The following is a 27,242-nucleotide window of genomic DNA, read 5'->3' as shown; positions in this document are numbered from 1 at the left end:
TTTCATGTCCTTTTTTTAAAGTTTTTCCTGTTAGAAGTCATCTCTTGTCTTTATGTGGACACCAGGGCCTTTGTTGTGGGTGTGCCCCCCCATTGTAGGTGTTTTCTCATTTTTCCTCACTCCCCGTATTTTTCCCCGCTTTTTTTCCATTTTTCTGTGGTTTGGGTGGCAACCTAGAGGTGGCAGGATGTCTTAGCATGTGGCCGACTGCAGCTGTATGCGTTTACTGATGCTGGCCGACTGTGTGGACACCTTCTTGGTGCTGGCCGTTGTACACAGTACTGGCCAATTGGTTTATTACTAGTCGTCGTGGACAAGCTCTTGTTAGCTGCCCTACAGCAGGCCGACTGCTGTATGGGGGCCATATAAAATGGCCCCACAGTCCTTGCCACATCTTGTATCGTATTCGGGATCTTCTTTGTGTATATAGAGCAGAGTTACACGCCTCTCTCTCTCTCTCTCTCTCTCTCTCTCTCTCTCGTGTTGTTTTTCTGCATTGCGTTTGCTCGTGTTCCCAGATTTGGTCATCATCTGTGCTGCGTATTCTGACATGGTATCAAAGCCCGGGCATGTGTGGTCCTGGGCGACCCCCTCGCGCCTCGGTGGCCTGCGGAGCTCGAATCGAGGGAGGGTGTTGGAAGGTTGGCGTTTTCGAGCTTGTGATCTATGGCTAGAGCGTGCCTTGGATTAGCCCATAAGTGGAAGCATGGGAAGTTGAAGCGCCATATATAGGGTGTGGTGGCACCTTGTCATAGTCATCTCCTCCGGCTGGTGTTTTGGGAGGCAGCTCACTGGGAGATGGGAGCCCGGTGGAGGGATGCTGCAGTGCCCGTTGGGGGTGTTCGTGGAGCTCAATGGTGATGCGTCTCCTACGTGCGTTAGTCTTCCGTTGCGCATTTTGACATGGTATCAAAGCCCAGGCGTGTGTGCACTGTGGTCCTAGGCGACCCCCTCGCGCCTCAGAGATGCGAGCCCGGTGGAGGGATGCTGCAGCGCCCGTTGCGGGTGTTCGTGGAGCTCGATGGTGATGCGTCTCCTACGTGCGTTAGTCTTCCGCTGCGCATTTTGACATGGTATCAGAGCCCGGGCGCGTGTGGTCCGGGGCGGCTCAGGCGTGTGTGGTCCTGGGTGACCCCCTCGCGCCTCGGTGGCTTGCGGAGCTCGAATCGAGGGAGGGTGTTGGAAGGTTGGCGATTTCGAGCTTGTGATCTATGGCTAGAGCGTGCCTTGGATTATCCCATAAGTGGAAGCATGGGAAGTTGAAGCGCCATATATAGGGTATGGTGGCACCTTGTCATAGTCATCTTCTTCGGCCGGTGTTTTGGGAGGCAGCTCACTGGGAGATGGGAGCCCGGTGGAGGGATGCTGCAGTGCCTGTTGGGGGTGTTTGTGGAGCTCGATGGTGATGCGTCTCCTACGTGCGTTAGTCTTCCGCTGCGCATTCTGACACATGGCACAGCATATCCATGGTATCATTGTACCTCATAGGCCCTTCGGGTCTTTTGTATATATCTTTCTTTCTTTGAGCCAAACGCCAATGCCCCCAACCCGCAGCATTAGGACCCACCACCACACAGATAGATCCGGGAGGTTCTCCGCCGACATGACATGCTCCCATTTCAGAGGCCTGACCCTCTTTCTGTCCTGCGGTTGGTATTGGAGGAGGGATCATAGGAGAATCATATGCTATCTGGATGTATACACACATTGGTGTTTTCCCCTTTTTTTTTTTCATTTTCTTTTCAGTTCTTCCATGGCTCAGTATATCCATGGTACCATTGTATTACTTATGGTCTCTTGGGGTCTTCCGTAGACGTTAATATAACTTTATTTTTTCTTTCCTTCTTTCTCGGCTACTCAAAAAAGTCCTCATAGAAGATATTTTGAATGGGGCGTGATGGGCTTTATTTATAGGTAAGTTTCTTGTCCAAATACCTCTAGTTGGCTAGCCTTTTGTAAGCGCAAAGATAATTTCATAAAAGTGACTTAACACGTACTTGGCTAAAAATCATCTTGCTTTACCTCCACTTCGATTATCCATTTTCGCTTGTTTTCTTTTAATTGTTTATCGGGTTTTGAAGTGGTTCTCTGTGATGAAAGACATAACATCTGTGATGAAAGACATAACAGCCCAATCATCACAAAGCTTGTTGTCATTTGGTCACTATAACATGTGGCTCAATATGATTGTGCAAGAGAGGAAATATTTTTCAATCCAAAAATGCCGAGTTTGTGGATACACGTAGAACATAGAAACGAAAAAATCCACTTCTTGCCTATCTTCCGTCCCTTTTGTAGCCCATTGCTCATTCTTGCACCGCTTTACTTCCCTTCGGTTCCTCCTTGCTTCCCCCTAGGCTCACTTTTTTTTTTTTTTGATTTTCTTTTTCAAACTTTGCTCTTGTGCATCGATTTTTTTTGTCCCCTTTGGGCCTTTGCTCTTTTCTTCAATTTTTTTTTTTTTTTTTTTTGGGGGGTTTTTTTTCCCTCCTCTTCTTCGTCGAACCTCCATCTCTTATCTCCCATTTCACAGAATGCCTCGCTAAGATCGTTGTGATTCTACGTGTGCTATATGGAAAGACACCATTCGAAATCATACATATGGTACATCCAATAGGTCCCTTGAGTGTTGACATTACAGGCCCACATGACCACGAGAGCAGGGAGGCCTTGACCTCATAGATCCTGTAGTCGAGAGCAGAGCCCCACTCAACAAGCTCGTAGTCCGCGGTGTCCAGCTTGGGGTAGAACCATGGAAGGACTTTCTCTTTAGTCGCAGATCCCAACCTGGGGTGGGCCCCTAGACTTTAGATGTGCGATGGTTCTTCTCTATGTGACCCCCCCCCCTCCCTCCTTGTGAGAGTTCAGTACCTCCTTTACCTCTTCCGCACTTGGTGTGCCGTCTGCCTAGCTCTGATTCAGTCTCTCCTGTCGAGTGAGGAAGTCACAATGACATTGTCTTTGGGATTGCTCGAACGTCCAGAAAGTTTGGTGGCACATTCTCTAATTCCTCATCTCTGACCTCGACATTGCTCACACTGTCATTTGGGGAGCAGTAGCCTAGCAGGCCGAGGCCGTGTCACGATTGTGACTAACTCTCTTAATCTCTCCCTAATTACTCCTTAATCTCTCATTAAATGTAAAGACACCTGTGAAGTATCACACCCTTGCACATGGGTCACTATCAAAGGACATAACCATTGATTCAAGAGCCACACCCCTTCACAGGGATGTGCCTCTTCAATTGTACCTTTTCGGCCTCTATTTAAGAAAGGCCCCTGTATCACTCAGTCTTTAACTGCAGCATTTGTCTTATGTTCATTAATCAAGTCTTAATCATGTTAATTAAGCTATAAAAGCTTTATAGTGGTATCAGAGCAAACTTTTTCCGCCCTGTGACATGCCCAAACCCTAACCCTAACCCTAAAATTAGTCCTAACCCTAACCCTAACCCTAAAATCAGTCAGCCCAAACCCTAAAATTGGGTGTAGCATGTATTGAATGGAAGAGTAGGAGAGAATGCCCCATCAAATTCAGCCCCAAACTCCCAATTTTCGCTGATTAATGTCGGCCAGTCATATGCAAAAAACTCTTGAATAGAGGCAAGATAGCATGCAACCCCTCAATACGGAAGCTTACCTCTTCAGCCGGCACCCTTTCATGGACAGGCACCCCTCCATTGAATAGCCGCATCCCTTTGTGGATTTTCCCCAGCCGGCTACCCGTTGAGAAGCACACAACGATTTGCTGTTTTTTTAAATTAAAAAAACAAAAAAACATAACATAACCACACCCAAAGGTTATGGGTCTAAGGTTTTAAGTTGCCACGTATACAAGCAAGTTAAAAAAAAACATAAAAAACCAACTATACGGGCTCCTCACGAACCGGTGCCAACTGGTTGTGCAGTTTTCAGTGTGTGCCACCCTGCACTCGGTTTTCAGCGTGCGCCAGCCTGTAGCCGCCTCCTTTTCTTGATGGCTTCAGCCTGCCTCAGCCCCTTCATCGTGTGCTTCCTGCTGTCCACTCCCTTCGCTTGGACCAACCGCTTCTTGTTGAAGACTTTCGTATGATTGCCGGCCACCATCTCCTTGGTGCTTCTCCTACAACAACAACATTATTTATGGCAATCTTTTTCAGTGATTTTTCCATTTTCTTGGGCATTAAAATCTCACATAATGTGGCACATTAGAATATCGGAAACCCGTCACTTCATTCTTTTGCATGCTCTCCACTCATTAGGGACCAATATCACTTTTTATGGGTTTAAGAGCATCTCCCAGATCACGTGGACTCGCATTACCCTGTTCTCCGACGGCTTATGGCAGAGGAAACCTATGAATTCAGTTATTTACAGGATACACCCTCATAGTCCATAGTGCCCCCTCCTACCCGTGTTTCTCCACTGGTCTCTGCCCCTGTTCCAGTGAGTGTGCCCCCCTCTTTATAGCCCACTCATTACCGTGTTCAGATAGCCACACCGACTTCTCACCATCCTTGGCTTCACAGATCCAGCAGCTCAACATGGATCGCCACTCCCACACGAGTTTCGTACCTGTCACCAACCTGGACATTTCCTAGTATGAAAGGGGTCTGGTGGACTCCAAGATGTCTAAATATTTGAAAAGTACAATCTTTGGGAATGGGGGATTATCCTAGAATACAAAGGATCACTCTCCTAAAATTTAGGAGAGTTGCTATTTTTGGCCCGACTTCGATGGAAATTCTGTTCGCGTTATTACATCTGGAATTGAGCAGATACCAAGAGTTGGCAAAGTGCCTTATGACAGAATGTCTACAAGTTGGGATATTTTTAGAGATAAAGTTTATGGAAGGACCCATCTCTTAGATTGGGACATGTGGCAAGAAAGTGGACCAAAGTGAGACAAGTGGCCTGACACTTGTTAGAAAGTGGATCAAAGTGAGACAAGTGGCCTCACACTTGTCACTTCAGCTATTGTGTGGCTCTCCACTTGTCATTGTAGCCTTCTCTTGCCATTTTAGCTCATGGGAGGCCCAAATCTATAAATTGGAGCCCTCTCTCTTCATTAAGAGAGACTCTCTTGCTGCACGCTAGCCTCTACCACCGTTATAGGCTGCCCTAATGATGGCTACTCTCTTTCTCTCTCTCTCTTGAAGGCTGCCCATGAAGAATACCGGTTGTTGGGGATTGTTTTGGAGGCTTCCTTCACGAAGAAATATTGAAGGCAAGGATATTTAATCATTTATTATGATTTCTAGCCATTGTACTTGTTGTACCAGCCTTTGTACCTACTGTACCAGCCATTGTATTGGCTGTACCAATCTTTGTACTTGTTGTACTTGTACCACCCATTGTACTAGCTGTACTAGCTTCTGTACTTACTGTACCAGCCACTGTACCTGCTGTACTAGTCACTGTACATGCTATACCAGCATTTGTACTTGCGGTAGCGTTGTACAATCCTTCAATAGAAATCATAATATTTCTGATCATCATTTTCCAAAATTTCGAGTTCATTGTATTACAATAATATCCTCTGGACTCTCTGTTGTTGAAGACTTGCTGGCCAACCAACAAGATCTAGTATCAAAATTTGGTTCCCAAAAATCTTTCCTTTTAGTCCATCCAAAATCTTCCTCGACGTACGTATGGGTGTCCTAGCAGTCGCGAGCCCGTGCATCGCCTGGTCAGAACCCTCTAGGATCCTCGTTAGGTGTCCTAGCACTTCACTTACAAGCTCTATTGCATGAAGACCTGTGGTTTTTGGGGAAGAATCAGTACCCACACGGAGATATATGGATTATACTGTTGGCTCGGCATTACTACAGCCTATGTTCCGGCTTGGTTGCCTCGTGTTGGGCTGTGTTATGGAATTTGTATATGGATAATCCGGCATCTCCCGTGGGGAGAGTAAGGTCCTCAAAGCTTGTACATGATATTATTCTCCTTAAGTAATAAAATACTCCAAGGGGGGAGTCGGCCCATTCCGGCCTCTATGCGGTGTCACACGTGCAAGCTCCATTTTTAGCATTTGTGGATGTTTTGTCTAGCTTTTAAATGTTTTAATATGGATTGATGGCATCAACAAGTGTGTCAAAGACCCTAGTCCCCCGGGCGCCGCGAGTTTCATTGGTATCAAAGCATAGGCTTTCTTGGAAGCGGAGGCTTCCTTCTATCAATAAGGAAGAGAAAAGATCTCAAGTGGGGACCACACTTACCATCATTGCTATTAAGCATGGCCAGCGATTTCAGAGCTTATGAAGCAAGAGCATGAGCAGTAGACAGCTTGTTGATCTAAGGATATACGAATTCACAAAATTTTATCTTGGAAGTGTGGAGTTGGCTTTATGTGCACACGTTTAGAACTCTTTCCATATGGATATTGTGGATTATATTATCAAGCTTACAGGCAAGCTATATGGAGATATATCTCAGGATACCTTAAGGATATGGTGACGAGATATTTCTTTTGGCTTCATGACCAACCTGGCAAAGAAAAGCTAAGTATACTTTGAGTTTGCAAAGTTGGTGCTTTTGCTATTTACTATGAAGCGTTTTTGATGTTCACTAACCCTTGTATAGCCATGCAAGAAGAAAGGTGGTGTTGTTTGCCTTGAGATGGTTTCAGGGAAACATTGTTTATGGCTCCCTTTATTGGGATGGATTATATCTATGGAGATTTCTTTCTTGGACGAGATTTATATGATATTGAGCTTAACAAGCAATTTCTATGGACGAATCTGTCCCAGTTTATAGAGAAGAAATATTTGGATCTCTCATGGATATGATGCTTTTATGGATAAAAGTCCACCTCTACTCCTGTCACATGCACTCTGCACTTAGTGCATGGTGACAAGATGGCTCATCATCAGAAGTGCAACAGTTGTACAGTTTTAGAACCCAATAGGATGATAATTGTCATACGCTGTGACCCCATTGTACATCCTCAGTCCAGGATAAGTCATGCACGAGCTACGTAGGTCATTCCTTAGCCTTAGCGGGTCAGTCAGTCAGTCAAGTCCCTTAACCCACTTGGAGAGAATCATTTATGCATGTAGAGTCAGTAGAAGCCTTAGGGTTTGCATCAGAAAGCACTCTGCATCCTGCATAATATGCATTCATATGCCTGTGCATCATCTAGAACATCCCAGAAGCCTTAGGGAATTTACTAGGATTTATCTAGTATTTTTCCCATATTTTATAGTATTTATTTAGCATTATTTGCATTATTTGTCATTTATAAATATAAACTTTATTAAATGACCAGCCAACTTGACCAACCTCCAGTTAGTATAAATAGGCTTGCATAGGGCTTAGTTTTTCATTCAGTCTTCAGTGTGCTAAGAGCTTTCCTCCTCAGCCCTAGGAGTTTCCCTTGCCTTCAGCACTAGACTAGTCTCATCCAGCCCTTGGAGAGTTTGAGGTTGCTTCAGCCAGCCTTTTTCATCCAACACCTGCAGTTCAGCAGTCCCTAAAGCCCTAGGCGCCTGCCATCAGCATCAGTTCAGTCCCTGATTCATCATACAGCCTGCATTTTCTGCATGTGAACCAGCCGTACAGTCACCTGCGTTTCTGTCCAGCAGCAGCAGTACACTTATGCGTTTTTGTCCAGCAGCAGAACAGCCTGCGTTTCTGTCTAGTAGCATTTACTACCTGCGTTTCAGTCCAGCAGCATCCCTACAGGTCTGTGTTTCAGTCTACATCAGTTCTCAGCCATGAATCATGAGTTTACATTAGTATCCAGCCTTCTGTGTATCATCCATACATGCAACAGTCATCTGGTGAAGGTAACACAGCATTCATAAGCATTTACAGCATTCTAACATAGCGTAGAACAGTCCACCATCTTCTTTTCTCAGCCTCAGGTGTGCAGCCCTTCCTCATGCCCTTGGGAAGAGTGCATAGGCTTGAGATCAGTTCATCGAGGTGTTTCTACAGCCGTGTACAGTTCAGCCAAGCTTCGATTCTCCGAGATCTTTCGTTTGGCTTATCTACAGTCCACAGTCATTCTCTCTAAAGAAATAAAGCAAATACTATCTCGTTATCGGGATAGGGGGCCCTTCAGTGGGTAATTCGGAACCCAATCTGGTGTACAGTTCTCATATCTCTCTCTCATATCTCTTTAAAGTTTGAAGTATTAAAGTGGATTGCTAAACTCACGAAACTCAGGATACAGAAGATGGTGTGAGCATTTGTGTGACAAGATCTTCCAATACAAAGACTTCCGCTGCATATCACATTGGTATCAGATTCAGATTGTCCACACACACCGTATCCTAGCGTGGGGGCATCCTTGGATGGTTAGATTGCGTTCCGGCACGACCACAGACTTCAGCATCATGTCTACAGAAGAGAGTACTCATCAGCCGGAAGACGTCTCCCCGAAGGAGACCATTGTCACGTGCATCCCGCACTTGGATGCCACGTAGACATTTCTGTACAGAAGGTGCAGGACCTGGGATGGTGAACTGGTCCCATGTGAGCCCAGTCCGGGACGAGTCAGCCAGGGATCCATCTCAGTCGTCCGAGGTCAGGTGTGCATTGTCCTGCACAGGAAGCAGTGCCAGTCCGCGCTGTGAGTCTCCCTCTGGAATGATGTCAGATGTGCTGAGTATCTGGTTTGCAACTGGATGCCAGGCCTCTGTAGGCATGTAGGTTGCATGTAGAGATGGGGCCAGGCCATAGGGCTACCCCAGTGCACTTGCACTTGTAGTATGGGCATGGGGGAGGTGTAGAACCACCCCCAAGGGGCCAGGAGAGCCTAAGTTTTGCCCACCAGCCAAGGCATGGGGTTGGAGGGGCTGTCGGCCAGCTGTACTACTGCTGGACAGGCAGCCGTCTGGGTCCAAAGCCCTAAACAGCAGGCGGCCAGATGTAGGGGCAGTCCCCACACCCATGCGTAGCATGCCCAGCAGCCAGGGTGCTGTCCAGAAGCATGCGCAGAATGGCCAGATTATTGCCTAGTGTGAAAGCAGCAGTTATTAAAGTGTGAAAGTATTTTATTAAAATACTCAGTCGTGGAGCTTCCTGAAGCCAGCCGACTGGATGAAGGGAGGGGTATAAAAGCCCAGCCAAGAATTCATTGTAGTCATCTCATAATTCACCAAGAGCTCCAAGCAACCAAGGGCCAGGACAGCCAAGAACATTGCTAAAGCAAAGGGGTGAAGGACTGAAGGTCAAGGGCAGATTTTCCAGCCAAGAAAAGGTCAAGTACTTTGTATTTGTTTCAGATTTACATCATTCTAATAAAGCAAATACACCATCCGTGGTGGGGGCCCTACAGAGGGTAATTGGGACCCAATACTGTGTCTTTCTCCATCTCCCCCTTCTCTCTCTATTTTCTGCACAGCGTCTTTCAGTTTTGTGCGTTAATTCCGTCACGAAAAGAGTGCTGTTTTCTGAGTTTTGAAGTACCGATCCTTCTCCGAAGCTTCCGCATATTACAGTGGTATCAGAGCTCACTTCAAGGACAAAGATTCAGCAAAGAAAACCAGAAAATTTTTTCGCTAGTGTGGTTGGTTTTTAGACGCCGGTGGACTACCCCTTTCGGAGTGACTCCTGTCCCTCGAAGGACGGTTGGTTTTTAGCCTCCGGAAGCCTCTGGAAGTCTCCCACACAGATAGTGGATGGTCAGATTGCGTTTCGGAAAGGAACTGCATTTTTCCGCTATGGCGAACTTCGGCGACGAGAGAGAACCAGAACCATGGGACCAGAGTGCACCAGGCAGCCCAGCTAGGGCAGCCGGCTTGAGTGTACAAGACATGTTCCAGCAGATGATGCGAGCAATCGCAGACCAGACAACCAAGTTGGATGAACAGAAGGCGCGGATTTTGGCTCTGGAGGAGCGTTCTCGCTCTCCAGCGTCGCGTTTTCCATCTCCTCCTCCCTCTCCTTCCGTATCCCAGATACCAGATCCTCGTCACAGGGACCCTCTCGCAGGGTCACAGCCGCAGCCAAGCTCCTTGCTTGAGATGCAGATGCGTGCATTGGAGATTCGACAACGAGAAGACGAAGCCATGCGACGAGTGGAACACGAGCGTTACCTCCGAGCTTTGGATGCCAGATTGACACCGGCGGCGCCCTCGAATCATTTTCCCGAGAAAATGAATTTCAGTAAGTATAATGGTAAACTCGATCCCACTACTCTGTATTCATGGTTACATCAATTTGAAGCTTACTTTGCCGCAGTTAGGAAATCAGATATTGACAAAGTGATCTTAGCCAGTTGGTATTTGGAAGGTGAGGCCATTCCTTGGTGGACTCAGTGGGCTCATGCCCACACCAGATCAGGTATGGCAGCTTATGGGTGGGACGAGTTCGTCCGTGACCTTAAGCAGCGGTTTTTACCGCCCCACTACCTTGAGCGACTCGAAGACGAGTTCAGGGGTGCGCGTCAGAATGCGCAACCAGTCCTTCAGTTTGCCAATAGAATTTCGACCTTGTGTCTACAATTAGGCTTATCTGATGTGGACAAGAAAGGGCAGTTTTTGTATGGCCTGGACACGCACATCCAATGGGAGGTGCGTATGTTTAGACCAGCCACCTTTGAGGACGCACTCTCGCTTGCGCAGAGTGCATAAATGAAACACAATGGTGGCAAACCCAAGACTTCCCAGCCGGCTTCTCCCAAGGCTAACGCCTCGGGGGGCAAAAGCCAGAACCAGACGGGGTCTTCCCCAGGACAGAGCCCGGGAGCCTCTGGCTCCAAGAACTCGAACAATGCGTCTAAGCTTACTCTAGACCAGAAAGCGGAGGCAGGCAAGACAGGTGGCAAGTTGAGTGCTGAGGAGCTTGCTCAGTACAGGAAGGAGGGTAGATGTTACTTTTGTCACACAAAAGGACATACTTCTCGGGATTGTCCGAAGAAGCCTCCAAAGGCCGCCGCCGCCTCCACAGCTTCCGTGGTGAGCACAGCTCCCACACAGACCCCAGTGGCTACCCCTAGTTCTTCAACCCCCGGTGCTTCAGTTGGAGCAATTATTAGCCGGGAGCTCGAAGATAAGCAGAAGGGCGCCCATGACCAGGAGTATGAGCGCAACGAATTGCTCAAGTCCTTTGGCTACATAGGTGGCCAGAGAGTCGTCGTCTTGTTTGACAGCGGCAGCACGGAGGATGTGATCACGGAAGAGGCCGCTAGGCGTGTCCGTTTCGAGCTAACTCCGGTGGACAAACAAGTTGAGGGTTTTAGCACAGGTATGACAACGAGCGTCAAGTATGAAGCTCTAGGTGCTAAATTAGTGATTCAGGGCATAGTTTGTGCGTGACTTTATGGTTGCCCCTCTTGTAGGAGCAGACATAATTTTGGGTATCCAGTGGTTTCACAAGTTTCTTCCTGATGTCAAGTGGGACAAGCACACGTTCCAGATCGATCGGAATGTGTCAAACACCCCTGTGACCATTAAGTGTGAGCCAGGTATTCCAAACTTTCCGCTCATAAGCCACTTGCAGGCTAAGCGAGCAGTCAGGAAAGGCGCATAGTGTGCGATGATTTACGTCCAGACAGCCCAGACGGTGGCCAGTGCTTCCGAGAAGTACTCGGTTCTCCATGAAGAGTTCCAGAAGATTTTTCTTCGGGACAGTCTCCCTCCCTAGCTTCCCCCGTCCAGACCGGAGGATCACAAGATTGACCTCCTCCCAGGCTCGGAACCCCCGAGCAAGTTTCCGTATCGCCTTTCTAAGGCAATGGAATTGGAGTTGGACCGCCAACTCCAAGAATTGTTGCAAGCTGGCTTCATCCGCCCCAGCGTGTCGCCATTTGTAGCACCGATCTTATTTGTCAAGAAGAAAGATGGGTCTTCTCGGTTGTGTGTCGATTATCGTGCACTCAACAAGCTGACTATCAAGAGCAGATTCCCGATGCCTCGAATTGACTATATTCTCGAGAGGCTGAATGGAGCTAAGGTGTTCTCTAAATTGGATTTAAAGAGTGGGTACCACCAGGTTCGGATTGTTGAGGGGGACATCCCCAAGACAGCTTTCCGTACAGAACGGGCCCACTATGAATTTGTGGTCATGCCATTTGGTTTGACGAACGCCCCAGCTACATTTAACCGCATGATGATGCGTATTTTCCGGGAGTTGATTGGAGTGTGTGTGTTCATATTTCTGGACGACATACTCATATTTTCAGCTACAGTTGAGCAGCATGACATTGATGTGGAGAAAGTCCTTAAGTTGCTAGAAAGCAACGAGCTCTATGTCAATGAAAAGAAGTCAGAATTTTATCTGTTCCAGGTACATTACTTGGGATATATAATCAGTGCCGAAGGCATTCGACTGGATCCGGCTAAAGTGGCCGAGATTGTTAACTGGGAAGTACCTCAGACTGCTTATGACATTAGATCATTTGTGGGTATATGCCAGGCATATTCCACCCACATTGACAAGTTTTCTGATCTCTCGGCAGACCTCACCGATCTGCTAAAGGGAGTGAAAACAAGGAGGCAAAAGATTCGAATGACTCCACGAGCGTTGGAGGCATTCCAGAACCTCAAGGTGGCTTTGTCAGAAGCGCCTTGTTTAGCCCTTGCCTCGTGGGACGAACCATTTCAGGTGATCACCGATGCGAGTAACATCGCAATTGGAGGTGTATTGCAACAGAATGGTCATCCAGTAGCTTACATGTCTCGTAAGTTACTGCCCGCCGAAAAGAATTACTCAGTCTATGATCGTGAACTCCTAGCAGTCATTCAAGCCTTGAAACATTGGAAACATTTCCTGTATGGCCGTGACTTCGAGGTCCGCATTGACCATCAGGCATTGCGCTGGATTCAGACGATGCCAAGTGCACAGTGGAGTGATCGACAACACCGCTGGAGTCAGATATTCCAGCAGTTCGGTGGCATGATTGAGTACCTTCCAGGAAAGGCCAATCCGGTGGCCGATGCTTTGAGCAGGAAGGGACAAGTATCTGCGATTCAGACCACTAGACTTGCCCTTGTTGGTACAGGACTAGAAGACATGAAGCACACGTACGCGGATTCCGAGGAATTCGGTACTCAGTGGGAACAGGCATTGGATGCCACAAGACCATGCCATTTTCTGATACGCGATGGTTGGCTTTACTACAAAGGCCGACTGTGTGTCATGAAATCATTCCGGGCAGCTCTTCTCCATGATGCCCATGACGCCATTACAGGTGGTCATAGGGGCATGAATTCGACTCTGGAGAAATTAGAACGGCAATACTATTGGCCAAAGATGAGGCGTGATGTGTTTACATATGTACAACGCTGTGACATTTGTCAAAAGGTGAAAGCTCCTCGTGGAAAGAAGATAGGGTTGTTACAGCCTTTGCCAATTCCTGAGGGTCCTTTCCAAGACATTTCGATGGACTTCGTCACAAATCTGCCTCCCAGTCCGAGTAAGCGTAATACACAGTGTTTGACTATTGTTGACAGGTTCAGCAAATTTGTTATGCTTATTCCTTGCAGGGCCAATGTGACTGCCGAGGATGTTGCCCAGCTATTCATTCGGCATTGGTACCCGATTGGTGGGATTCCTAGGACCATAGTGTCAGACCGAGATGCCAAGTTTACCAGTCATTTTTGGAGGGCATTGTTTGATAATTTTGGTACTAAGTTGAATTTTTCCAGTGCATTCCACCCACAGACAGATGGCCAGACAGAGATCTACAACCAGTTGGCCTTTGATGTGCTGAAGTGTTATGTCCACGATCAGCAAGGTAAGTGGGAATCGTTTTTGCCTTTAGTTCAAGCTGTTTTGAATGACTCTTTTTCTTCAGCAATTGGCAGGACTCCGTATGAGGCAGCGTTTGGAAGGCCTTTCCAGTCGTTGTTAACCAGGACCTCGTCTTCAGTACCGGAGGCGAACAGAGTGACGGAGTCTTACCAGGAGATCCTAGAGTCCGTCAAAGACAGATTGGCTAAAGCGCAAGAGGCCTACACTCGACAGGCCAATAAAGACCGAAGGGACATGAAGTTTTCGGAAGGAGATTGGGTATATCTTCGGATTATGAAGCAAAGATTAAAGCAGGTGGGCAAGCGATGCCCAAAGTTGTCTTTCAGGAGCTTCGGACCATTCCCCATCCGAAAAAAGATTAATGAGGTGTCTATGCAGTTAAAGCTACCTCCGAGTTGGACTATGCACGATGTATTTCATGTCAGTTGGTTGAAGCCATATGCAGGTCCACCCCCTTCAGAGGTCAAAGACGAAGCGGAACCAGACATCATTGATGAAGCAGAAGTAATGGTTCCAGAACAGATCCTTCTGCACCGTTTCAAGCATGGCTCAGGCCGAAGACTACGACAGTTCCTCACGAAGTTTCAGGACGAGGAACTCATGAAGCGGTATGGCTCGACAAAGAATTTTTCGAAGACTATCCGGCATTATTGACGGATTATTTGGAGGCTATGCAGCTTCCGTCAAGTTAAGCAGAAGGGGATGTCACGTGCATCCCGCACTTGGATGCCACGTAGACATTTCTGTACAGAAGGTGCAGGACCTGGGATGGTGAACTGGTCCCATGTGAGCCCAGTCCGGGACGAGTCAGCCAGGGATCCATCTCAGTCGTCCGAGGTCAGGTGTGCATTGTCCTGCACAGGAAGCAGTGCCAGTCCGCGCTGTGAGTCTCCCTCTGGAATGATGTCAGATGTGCTGAGTATCTGGTTTGCAACTGGATGCCAGGCCTCTGTAGGCATGTAGGTTGCATGTAGAGATGGGGCCAGGCCATAGGGCTACCCCAGTGCACTTGCACTTGTAGTATGGGCATGGGGGAGGTGTAGAACCACCCCCAAGGGGCCAGGAGAGCCTAAGTTTTGCCCACCAGCCAAGGCATGGGGTTGGAGGGGCTGTCGGCCAGCTATACTACTGCTGGACAGGCAGCCGTCTGGGTCCAAAGCCCTAAACAGCAGGCGGCCAGATGTAGGGGCAGTCCCCACACCCATGCGTAGCATGCCCAGCAGCCAGGGTGCTGTCCAGAAGCATGCGCAGAATGGCCAGATTATTGCCTAGTGTGAAAGCAGCAGTTATTAAAGTGTGAAAGTATTTTATTAAAATACTCAGTCGTGGAGCTTCCTGAAGCCAGCCGACTGGATGAAGGGAGGGGTATAAAAGCCCAGCCAAGAATTCATTGTAGTCATCTCATAATTCACCAAGAGCTCCAAGCAACCAAGGGCCAGGACAGCCAAGAACATTGCTAAAGCAAAGGGGTGAAGGACTGAAGGTCAAGGGCAGGTTTTCCAGCCAAGAAAAGGTCAAGTACTTTGTATTTGTTTCAGATTTACATCATTCTAATACAGCAAATACACCATCCGTGGTGGGGGCCCTACAGGGTAATTGGGACCCAATACTGTGTCTTTCCCCATCTTCCCCTTCTCTCTCTATTTTCTGCACAGCGTCTTTCAGTTTTGTGCGTTAATTCCGTCGCGAAAAGAGTGCTGTTTTCTGAGTTTTGAAGTACCGATCCTTCTCCGAAGCTTCCGCATATTACAACCATGTTCTTCCGCCTATAGCAGACACCATAGCTATTCTTAGAGCTCAGAACCATCTGCTCATGGAGCGTCTCCAACTCTTGGAGGCAGCAGCAGCACGTCCTCCTACAACTCCAGCAGCACCCGACTACATCTCCCTCTTCTTTCAGATGGAACAACAAAGGAGAGAGGATGAGGCCCGAAGGAAAAGAGAAAAGGCAGAAAGACGGGACTATGAGGAAGCCCAACGTAGGATCGACGAAGACCGGCGTTAGGCTGAACTCGCCGCTTGGGAACACCAACGTGAGCTTGATCGAGAAGGTATGTTACTTGAGCACCAACGAGAAAAGGAGGCTATACACTTGAGGTATCAGCAGCTCTCCTCAGTCTCCCCAGTGCCAGGAGTCCGCAGCAGCATCAACCACCATCATTCGCAGTCAACCAAACTTCAGTAAGTATGATGGTAAGTGTGATCATTTATCAGTCAATCAATTTATTCACCAGTTTAATGCTCATTTTCCTTTAGCTAGGATCACAGACCCACAAGACAGTCCACTTAGCGGCTCCCCATCTCACTGGTGAGGCGGTCACTTGGTGGCAGCATTGGTCTAGTATTCATATAGACCAGGCCTTAAGTGTCACAGCCTTTGACTGGGACATCTTTGTCCATGACCTGAAGACCAGATTTCTCCTGCCCCAGTACATGACCGGTCTGAAAGACGAGTTCTATGGACTCAAACAGAACGGATCCCTAGTGCTTCAGTTTTCTGGTAAGGTTATTACTTTAGCACATCAGTTAGGGTTATCTGAGCAGGCTAAGATGGAGCAATTCATTCGTGGATTGGACTCTAACATTCGGTTCACAGTTTGTAACTTTGAACCAAGTACATATGACCGGGCTCTGACTCTCGCTCAGAATGAAGAAATGAAGCTTAACGGGGGCAAGCCCAAGCAGTCATCTCAGTCCAGTACTAAACCCCAGCAGCAGCAATCAGCTGCACAGATAGGGAAAGGTAACGTGTCTTCTAAAGATGCTAAGAAGGACAACAGTAATAGCTCCAGTTCAGGGGGTAAGAAGGATAAAGAACCTAAGAAAACCCCTGATGAAAAGGCTAAAGCAGGCATTACTGGAGGTTATTTTCCTCCAGAGGAGCAAAAGCGGCACAAGCCGCCAAAGCTCCTTCTGCCACAGTTGCCACAGCCTTCCCAGCTCCTCCAGCCCCGCCTTCTACCTCAAATGTTGGGGTAAAGGCATTATGCCCACCCTTATAGTGTGTACAAGCCCATAAGTTATAGTACATAGTACACTTAGTACTTTTAATGTACTAAGTGCACTATGTGTACTAGTGCAATATACATGTGTGATAGGGGAGTCACACACTCTCATCTATGATGAGTTGACTTATCCCCACAACTCACTCTCTCTCTCTCTCTCTCCCTCGTTCTCTCTGTGTATGTCTCCCACATGAATCTCTAACCCTAATTCTTCTTCTCCCATTCAACTGGTATCAGAGCTCCATTCAGTGCAAGCAGATTCTTCCCTGGTCCTTTGTTGTCTTCAGAGTCTCCAGCCAATCCAGAAGTTCCAACTCGTTGAAGAAAGCACGGTGACCAGCATCTGTCCAGCAGCAGGGACTCGTCCCGCCGGAAAACTGATCCGCAGTTCTACAGTGACGGAGATCTTTGTCAGGCGAACCCTCACACCCGCCATGGTGCCGTGGATCTTCATCCCGTAAACCCTGGTGACGAAGAAGGGATTCTTCAGCCAATTGCCGGTACACTACTAGCTTCGGCGACGCGGATCTCAGCAGAAGAGAGAGATGGAAGACAGGCTGCAGAGGTCCGTCAAGGACAGAGCTACCGGCGTGCAAAATTCTGTTGAAGCAGGCTTCGTCGGAATGAGAACTGGAAAGCTAGCGCGCACAACTGGCCGCGTAGCCAACATCTAGGCGGATAGGCGAAGGCTACAGGCGAAGGCGGCAACCAACTGCCTGCACGTGGCCGTGGATCCCACCTGCTCTGTGGTCTTTGTGGGCGACCTGCATGGCCAATTCCATGATTTCGTCCATCTCCTCGACAAGGCAGCTCGTCTGCTCTTCACGACTGCCCCAGCCCTCCGTCATCCGTACAGCAGCAAACGCATCAGCTTGATTGGAGCATCCATCAAATCTGCAGCAAGGATCACCTCCAAGAACCTGCACTGCAGCTCCTTCAATTGCCCATTTCTGCAAAAGCAGCAGCAGCATCATCAACCCCTTTCTCCTGCAACAACTGAAATTCAGCCTGCAGATCAGAGAAATTCAAAAAATTAAGAGGTATTTGCCTTCAATTTTGGGAATTTCTTATCAATTCAATCAATTGAGCAGGTACAGGTGCCCAATTGCTCAATTTTTGAGCAAAATTGGCAAAATTGGGTGACATTGGTCACAATCAGGATCAATTTGCAGGAAATTGGATGTCGAAATTTGGGGCTTTTGATGTAATTGTGCAATTAAGCACTCATACATGCTGTATGATGTGAGAAATCGCACATTTGGGCAAAATTGCAGCAAATTGCAATGCAAATCAAGGGGCTTTTGTGCCGATTGTATTGATTTACAAAATTTGCAGCAAATTGCAGTGCAAATCAAGGGGCTTTTGTGCCGATTGGATTGATTTGCATGCAGGCAATCGCATTTGATGCTGTGGATAATGTGTTGGTGCCTTACAAGCTCTCAATGTGCCTGTAAATCAAGGGGCTTTCATGTATTTGATGTATATGTGGCCAGGGGGAAGCATCGCGAAGACTCTGGATGCCTTCATGTGCGTCAATGTACCATGTATGATCAGCAATTGATCTTAAATCAAGGGGCTTTTCAAGATTTTATGCTTGTTAAGCTTGGCAAAGCAGCAGGCAAGACATTTATGCCTTGAATCCTCAGAAATCAGCTTGCAGTCAAGGGGCTTTTGCCCAATTTCTGTTCGGGACTGTTTTATGCAGTGTTCGGGACTGTAAAAGTCTGATTTTCACTCATTTGGACAGCCAGGAGAGCATTTATTGCTACTGTACCTGCTGGTACAGATTTGGCACAGCTTTGTGCAAGTTTTGGCATGGCTGTACACTGATTTGAGTGAGGAAAAGGTTCAATTTCAGCTGCTGTACTTGCCGGTACAGGTTTGGTACATCACAGGTGAGCACTTGGTACTGTTGTACAGTGCTTTGGAAGGGCAATAGAGCACATTTAAGGTGCTGTCCTAAATCTGCAGCAACCAGATTTTGGTGATTTCATCACATAAAGTGGGAGAAAAGTTGCATTCTTGCTTCCGCAGTGGGAGATAAAGCTTGGGAGAACAACTGTGAGCACTTTGTGTGCTTTTGGTGCAGTGTTTGCACATTTTGCAGGGAGTCAGGCATTGACAGGTTGCATATTGCTATGGCAACCACAGGTGAGAGCTCTTCATTGCTTCACATCAAGAAGCTTGAAGGCTCGCATAATTATAATATTTGGCAAGCCCAGTGCTACAATGTGTTGCTCCAGAAAAAGCAGCACAAGCCTATCAAAGAAAGGGGTGTAATGCCCGCTTCTCTAACTGCTGAAGAGTGGGAAGATATGGATGAGCTGGCAAGATCTACTATCATGTTGTCTGTGTCAGACTCATTACTTTTCAGCATTCGTGAAGAGAAGACAGCTTGGGGAATGTGGCAGAGATTGCAGGACTTGTATGCCCAACAAAGTGCCTCAAGCAAAGTGTATTGGTTGAAGAAACTCATAAGTCTTCAAATGAAGGAAGGGGCGTCTATGACAGCCCATCTAAATGAGTTTAATGGTATTGTCAGTCAGGTCATTAATCAAAAGTTGGCAATGGACGATGAGTTCAAAGCCACTTTTCTGTTATGCACTTTGCCAGAGAGTTGGGACACATTCAGGACAGCCACTAGCAATTCGCATGCTATGCTGTCATATGCAGATGTTGAGGGTGCTCTTCTTCAAGAAGAGATGAATAGGAAAAACAACTCTGTTGGAAAGTCCAATGCAATGAATGCACGTGGGAGATCCCAGCAAAGGGGAAAAAGCCAAGAAAGGGGAAGGAGCAAGTCTCGCTCCAAAAAGGATTTGGAATGCCATTATTGTGGCAAGAAGGGACACATTAAAAAGCAATGCTACAAATGGAAAAATGATCAAAAGGAAAAGGGAAAAGGCAAGGACAAAGACAAAGATGAAGCCAAAGATGTAAAGCCAAAGGGCAAAAGTGGAGTCAAGATTGAAGAAATCAATATGTCACATGCAGGTGGCAGTGAGGATGAGGTCCTATTTACGTCTTCACTTGATGCCCATTCACTTCTTACAGGTGGTCATGGTATGCACTCATGGATCATTGATTCAGGTGCCTCCTTTCATGTCACAGGTTGCAGAGACTTGTTTGTCAGGTATACTGCTAGCAATGAAGGAGTGGTTTATTTGGGTGATAACCATGCATGCAAGATTCTTGGCAGAGGTGATGTGAGGCTTGTGTTTTCAGATGGCTCAGCTTATGCTCCATGATGTCAGGCATGTGCCTGAGATCAAGAAGAATCTGCTTTCTACTGGACAGCTTGATGATGCTGATTATGTTACCACATTTGGTCGTGGAAAGTGGAAGATTAGTAAGGGCTCACTGGTTGTTGCCAGAGGCTCTAAGGTGGACACTCTTTACTTTATGCATGCAGGTGTTTGTCACCATGCTAATGTAAATGCAACCGAGCTGCCGGAAATTTCTATGTGGCATAGCCGGTTGGGACACATGAGTGTCAAAGGAATGGAGCAATTGTCTCGTTTGGGTTACTTGCCTTCTCTAAAGTTTTCAAGTTTTCAGTTTTGTCAGCATTGTATATATGGTAGGCAACTACAGTGCCCCCACAAGAAAGCTCTTGGACAGAAAGATGCTCAGTTAGAGCTTGTGCATACAGATGTATGTGAGATGCCTCAGCTTTCTTTGGGAGGGGCAAAATACTTTGTGTCTTTTATTGATGATGCCACACGCAAGGTGTGGGTTTATCCTCTTCGTTTGAAGAGTGATACATTCTCAGTGTTTCAGAAGTTTGTTGCTCTTGTTGAGAATCAAACTGGCAAAACACTGAAGGCTTTGCGTTCCGACAATGGTGGAGAGTATATGTCCAAACAGTTTCAGGACTTTTGTGATGCTAAAGGCATCAAGAGGGAGCTCTCTACTCCTTATGATCCTCCACAAAACGGGACAGCAGAGAGGATGAACAGGACCATTCAGGAAAAGGTCCGTTCTATGTTGTCACATGCTGCGTTACCTCATGGTTTTTGGGCTGAAGCTGTTATGACAGCCGTTCACCTTATAAACAGGTCACCTAACACGAGGCTTGGTGGAAAAGTGCCAGAGGAAGTATGGACAGGGAAGCCTCCGTCATACAAGCACTTGAGAGTGTTTGGTTGCGTTGCGTACGTGCACATACGCAGGGAAATGCGCACCAAACTTGATCCTAAGTCTCACAAATGCATATTCCTAGGATATGGTGACAGAGGTGAAATGGGGTATAGACTTTGGGATCCCGTGAATAGAAAGATTATACGCAGCAATGATGTCATTTTTGATGAAACATGCATGTATAAGGAGCCTGCAAGGCAACAGGAGCCTAGCAGAGTCATCTTTGATGATGATGGACATCATGGACAACAACCAAGGGCTGTAAATCAGCCATTACAGCAGGAAAACCAGCCCTTAAATGGTGCTGAAAATGGTCCAAATGGACAGCCAGAGATGGCAGAAGATATCCCTATGGATATACCACAGTTAGAAGAAATACCGGGCATGATATTTCAGCCTTATGGCATGGAACAGGAGCCACCAATGGGTGATATGCAGGCTGGACAGCAACCTGCAAATGATGGTCATTGGGTACGGAGGTCCACAAGACCCTCCAGAGCCCCTGACAGGTTTGTTCCAGGGGTTGACTACTTGATGCTCACTGACTGTGGGGAGCCCTCATGTTATAAGGAGGCTTTACAGAGGGCAGACAAGGTTCTTTGGGAGCGTGCCATGAAGTCAGAGATGGATTCTCTGCACAAAAATGGAACATGGAAGTTGGTGCATTTGCCTGCAGGCAAGAAGGTTTTGCCATGCAAGTGGGTTTACAGGCTCAAAGTTGCACCAGATGCAAAGCCAAGATACAAAGCCAGGTTAGTGGCTAAGGGCTTCAAGCAGGAATATGGTGTGGACTTTGATGAGATCTTCTCTCCAGTGGTCAAAATGACCACACTTAGAGCTGTGTTAGCTTTGGTTGCGCATGATGATCTGGACTTGATTCAGATGGATGTGAAGACTGCTTTTCTTCACGGTGATCTCCATGAGGAGATATATATGCAACAGCCAGAGGGTTATGCAGTAAGTGGAAAGGAGAAGCTTGTATGCAAGCTGAAAAAGAGTCTTTATGGGCTCAAACAGGCACCAAGAGAATGGTATCATAAATTTGATACATTCATGAAATCTCAGAAATTCAGGAGAAGTGACATAGATCACTGCCTATACACCAAGAAAGCTTTGGATGGCAGTCTATTGATCCTTATCTTGTATGTTGATGATATGTTGATTGCCGGGAAATCTCGTAAGGAGATGGATGCCTTGAAGCAGAGGCTGCATCAAACATTTGATATGAAGGATTTGGGTGATGCAAATCACATTTTGGGTATGCGAATACTTCGGGACAGAAATCAGCATGTGTTGTATTTGTCTCAGAAGGAATACATTGGCAAAGTTTTGCAGAGGTTCAATATGGACGGGGGGAAGAAGACTAGTACTCCTTTGCCTCCATATGTGAAACTCAGTGCTATGGACAGCCCACAGTCGGATAGTGACAGGGCTAATATGGCCAAGATTCCGTATGCTTCAGCTTGTGGCAATCTCATGTATGCCATGGTTGCTACTAGGCCGGACATTGCATTTGCAGTGGGAGTGGTTTCTAGATACATGGCCAAACCTGGCAAGAAGCATTGGGAAGCAGTGAAAGGTGTCATGAGATACCTAAAGGGCACATAGGATATGTGCATTTGTTTTGGCAAACAGGATGCATTAGTGCATGGTTACACGGATTCGGATTATGCCGGTCATCCAGATAACCGGAAGTCTACTACCGGTTATGTGTTTACATTCACAGGAGGTGCTGTGTCATGGATATCCAGGATGCAGAAGTGCACAGCCTTATCTACTACAGAGGCCGAGTATATTGCAGCCACAGAGGCTTGCAAGGAGGCATTATGGCTATCTCGGTTAGTGGTTGATTTGGGTTATACAGGGGATATTCCATTGTTGCATTGTGACAGTCAGAGTGCCATCCAGTTGGCAAAGAACCCTGTTTTTCATGCAAAGACGAAGCATGTGGATGTGAAGTATCACTTCATCAGAGAGGTGATAGAGAACAAGCAAATTCAGCTTGTTAAGATTCATACGGATGACAACCCGGCTGATCTGTTGACAAAGAGTTTGCCTCCGGAGCGATTTGCTCATTGCAGACACTTGATGGGTATTGGATGAGGCCAGTTTCAGCCTTGATATGGCCTTGTATATTATCATGTACATGCTGATTTTTCTTTTCCTTCATTTAAGGGCACTTTGCCTTTAAGTGGGAGGTTGTTGGGGTAAAGGCATTATGCCCACCCTTATAGTGTGTACAAGCCCATAAGTTATAGTACATAGTACACTTAGTACTTTTAATGTACTAAGTGCACTATGTGTACTAGTGCAATATACATGTGTGATAGGGGAGTCACACACTCTCATCTATGATGAGTTGTGTAAGAAAGCATTATGGGCCCAAGGCCATGGACAACTAGTAAGTAGGTGTGAACTCTTGGGTGGAGTATAAATAGCAATGTAAATGGGATTATGGGTCATTCATGATAATGTTATCTGTTCCAAGAATCAATGGTGAGCTTCTCCCGTGAGATGCTAAGTGGTGACTCCTTCATGAGCCACTCCCTTGGTGAGGGACTAACCTACCCCTGTTACTTTCTTTCATTGGTATCAGAGCCTGGCTTTTGATCCATGATTTTTAATTTTTCTTTTCTTCTTCTCATTTCGTGAAATTTCTGCTTCATTTGATTCATGGGGGAAGGGGATATGGCTAAGGTAGAGTTTGTGGTTCAAATCTGAGCACATGGACTTATTTTTTTTTTTTGAATGAGTGGACCAAATTGGGGAAAATTTCTAATCTTGATTAGCAGTTGTTAATCAAAAACGTTTTTTTTTGGGAGCTTTCTTGCAAACCCTAGCCATGGAATCTCAACATGAGCAAAGGGCATTGAGTCTCTCATGTATCTAGCAATGTTTTATGAAGTATTTCACCTATTTTCCATGAGCAATGGGACTCCCAATGTGGCTGAAAATCACTACCAAAGCTGCCCACGTTTTTCACCAAAGTGACCCTTATCTTCATCTCCTTCAACAAATTCAAGCATTAAGGCTTCCCGGGTGACATTGGTGAGTTGCTCCATCACTTCCTTACAATTTTGAAGCATTCTTTCAAGCTATGGAGTGAATTAGGGTTTTATTACACATAAAACCCAAATTTTCAGAAATTGGACTTTAATCATGGCCATTCATGCTGCTCTTTATGCATTATGAATGCTTGAATGCTACACATAGCCATTCAATGCTATGCCTTGCATATTGGCATAAGTGAGCATAGCTTTTGGCACATTTGGGGGATTGAATAAAATATTTTGGGTTGGAAGCCCACTTTTTGGTGACATCATTTTCCAAATCCTTTCTTACAAACCATCCCTTCCCCAATGGTTTCGTCCTCGAAACCTCAATTGAATACCCCAAATTCGGAGAAGAATGTTCCATGTGGCTGAATTTACACCAACCCATATTGCTCTATCAATGCTTCATATCCCTCCAATGCTGAAATAGGTTGCCATGAAGCTTCTTCCTTAGGTAAACCTTTCCATTGAACAAGATACTCCACCAAGGTACGAGTGCGAAGTACCTTTTTCCTTGTACCCAAGATAGCTTCTGGAATGTATTCAATCATTCCCTCTTCATTCATTGGAGGTAACTCATCAACCATTTGATCGATCATACCTACATATCCTTTCAAGTGAGAGACATGAAACACATCATGAATCTTTGTTGTAGATGGAAGTAAGAGTTGATATGCAACCTCCCCAACTCTTCGTATCACTTGATAAGGACCATAATAGCGATGAGCTAGTTTGGTGTTGGTGCTTCCCTTCAAAGACGCATATCTTGACTTTGGTATTCTCAAAAGAACCCAATCTCCCACTTTGAATTCCAATGGTCTTCGATGAACATTGGCATATTGTCTCATTTTCTCTTGTGCAACCTTCAAATTACTTTTGCATTGTTGCAACAAAGCTTGCATCCTTTCAGCTTCCTCCTTGGCATTATGGTTAGAAGTCTCATATGTACCCACCAACATAGGCAAATTGACCTTGTAACCATATAAAGCCTCAAAGGGTGACATGCCAATGCTCACATGATATGTTGAGTTGTAAGCAAACTCAGCCAAAGGTAACCAATCATCCCATGTGCTTTGAGTATCATGACAATAGTGGCGTAGATATGTTTCCACCCATTTGTTTACTCTTTCTGTTTGACCATCGGTTTCGGGATGATAGGCGGTGCTTGGAGTAAGCTTGGTTCCCATATATTCAAACAATGTTCTCCAAAAAGTGCTCATGAATTTGACATCGCGATCACTCACAATTTGTGACGGCATACCATGCAACTTGAAAACCCCATCAACAAATTGCTTGGCAACATTTTGGGCTGAATATGTGACCTTGGAAGGAATGAAATGGGCCACTTTGGTCAATCTATCCACCACAACATACAAGCTGTCCCACCCTTTCTTTGTGCGTGGAAGGTTAGTAATGAAATCCATTGATATATGACTCCATTTGCCTTCGGGAATGGGCAATGGCTGAAGCAAACCTCCCGGTTTATGTGTAGGATCCTTGTTCAATTGACATGACCGGCACCCACTTACATAAGCATGAATGCTCTTCCACATCCCCTTCCAAAAGAAACTTTTCCTTATTGCATCAAAGGTTTTGTAGACACCCAAATGACCAGCCATAGGAGTACAATGCATCTCTTCCATGATCTTCTTGATAAATGATGAAGTAGAAACCAAGTAGACTTTTCCTTTGTAGTAGAGGAGACCATTTTTCAGCTCATAATGGGGTAACTCTTCACATACACCTTGCTGTAATTTCTGCACTATTTGTGAGGTTTCTTCATCAAACAAGTACTCTTCTTGTATCTCCATGATCCAATCTTTATGCACCTCAGAAATAGCATACAATGAGCAGGCCCACATACGAGACAAGGAATCGGCAACCACATTTTCTTTGCCCTTTGTGTATGTGATTTCAAAATCATAGTTTTGTAGTGTTGCTACCCACCTTCTTTGCTTAGGAGACAAATTGGGTTGTGTGAGGAAATACTTCAGCACCCTATGATCACTTCTCACATAAAAATGACTCCCATATAAGTAATGGTGCCATTTCTTGATAGCATGGAGTATAGCAATCATCTCTTGCTCATACACATGGAGTTCTCTTTCTTTGTCATTCAGCTTTCTACTTTCATAAGCAATGACTCCATGGTCTTGGTAAAGTACCGCACCAATCCCTCTTCCACTTGCATCCGCCCTTATTGTGAAAGGTTTGGTGAAGTCTGGACATACCAAAATAGGTGCTGATGTGAGCATCTTCTTCATATCTTCAAAGCTTTTGTTGGCAATGGCATCCCAAAAGAAGGTTTCCTTCTTCAATTTGTCCGTCATTGGGGCTGCAATTTCTGCATAGTGGGCAATAAAGCGCCTATAGAATGAAGATAACCCCAAAAATCCCCTCAATTGAGTAGTGTTTGAAGGAACCGGCCAATTCCTAATACATTCCACTTTCTTTGGATCCACACAAATGCCATCCTTGCTCACAATGTGACCCAAATATTCCACCTCATGTGCCATGAAGGTACATTTTGTCTCCTTAACATACAACTTGTTTTGCCTCAAGACCTCCAAAACCTCTTTCACGTGCTTCAAATGCACTTCCTCATGTTTACTATAGATAAGTATGTCGTCGAAAAAGACCAATACAAACTTGTAGAGGAAAGGTTGAAGCACTTTGTTCATCAATGCTTGAAAAGTTGCCGGTGCATTGCATAATCCAAACGGCATAACCATGAATTGGTAAAGACCCCTTTCTGTACGAAATGTTGTTTTGAACTCATCACCACTTTTCATCCTTATTTGATGGTATCCGGAACGCAAATCAATCTTTGAAAAGCATGTGGCACCCTTCAACTCATCCAAAAGATCATCCACCCTTGGTATTGGAAAACGATTTTTGATGGTGATCTTATTCAAATCACGGTAATCAATGCACATGCGGAAAGTACCATCCTTTTTCTTCACAAGTAGCACCGGAGAAGCAAAAGGAGATTGACTTGGTTCAACCCATCCCATGTCAATGAGTTCTTTGACTTGCTTTCCCACCTCTTCCTTTTCAACCTTTGACAAACGATAGGGAGGCTTGTTGATTGGTTTGGCATTTGGTTCCAAATCAATAGCGTGATCAACACTCCTCTTTGGCGGCATTGATTTTGGCATGGTAAACACGTCTTCATAATCCTTAAGTAGCTTAACTATGTCCACATTTTCGATGCAATCCTTTTTGCTATTATCTTCCTCTTTGCAAAGCTGTAGTACATAAACATAGCCCTCTTTCTTGAACTCTTTCTTCATTTGAGTAGCATTGATCATGAAGAGCTTGGACCCTTGCATTCCATTCAATGTAATAACCCCTCCATGATG

At 46.0% G+C, this 27,242-nt stretch overlaps 1 protein-coding gene across 6 annotated transcripts in view; it reads left to right on the top strand.

The window, feature by feature from the left end:
• The window catches only part of LOC147637262 (uncharacterized), a 57,294-nt gene that overhangs the window by 5,362 nt on the left and 24,690 nt on the right, over positions 1-27,242 (top strand). The gene's annotated exons all lie outside the window — the stretch shown is intronic.

The sequence above is a fragment of the Cibotium barometz genome, chromosome 7, assembly GCF_041138505.1.
Source record: "Cibotium barometz isolate CiBa-2024 chromosome 7, ASM4113850v1, whole genome shotgun sequence".
In the NCBI taxonomy this organism is placed as follows: Eukaryota; Viridiplantae; Streptophyta; class Polypodiopsida; order Cyatheales; family Cibotiaceae; genus Cibotium; species Cibotium barometz.
The sequence above is the reverse complement of the archived record's forward strand: the minus strand, read 5'-3'. Positions and strand labels throughout refer to the sequence as shown.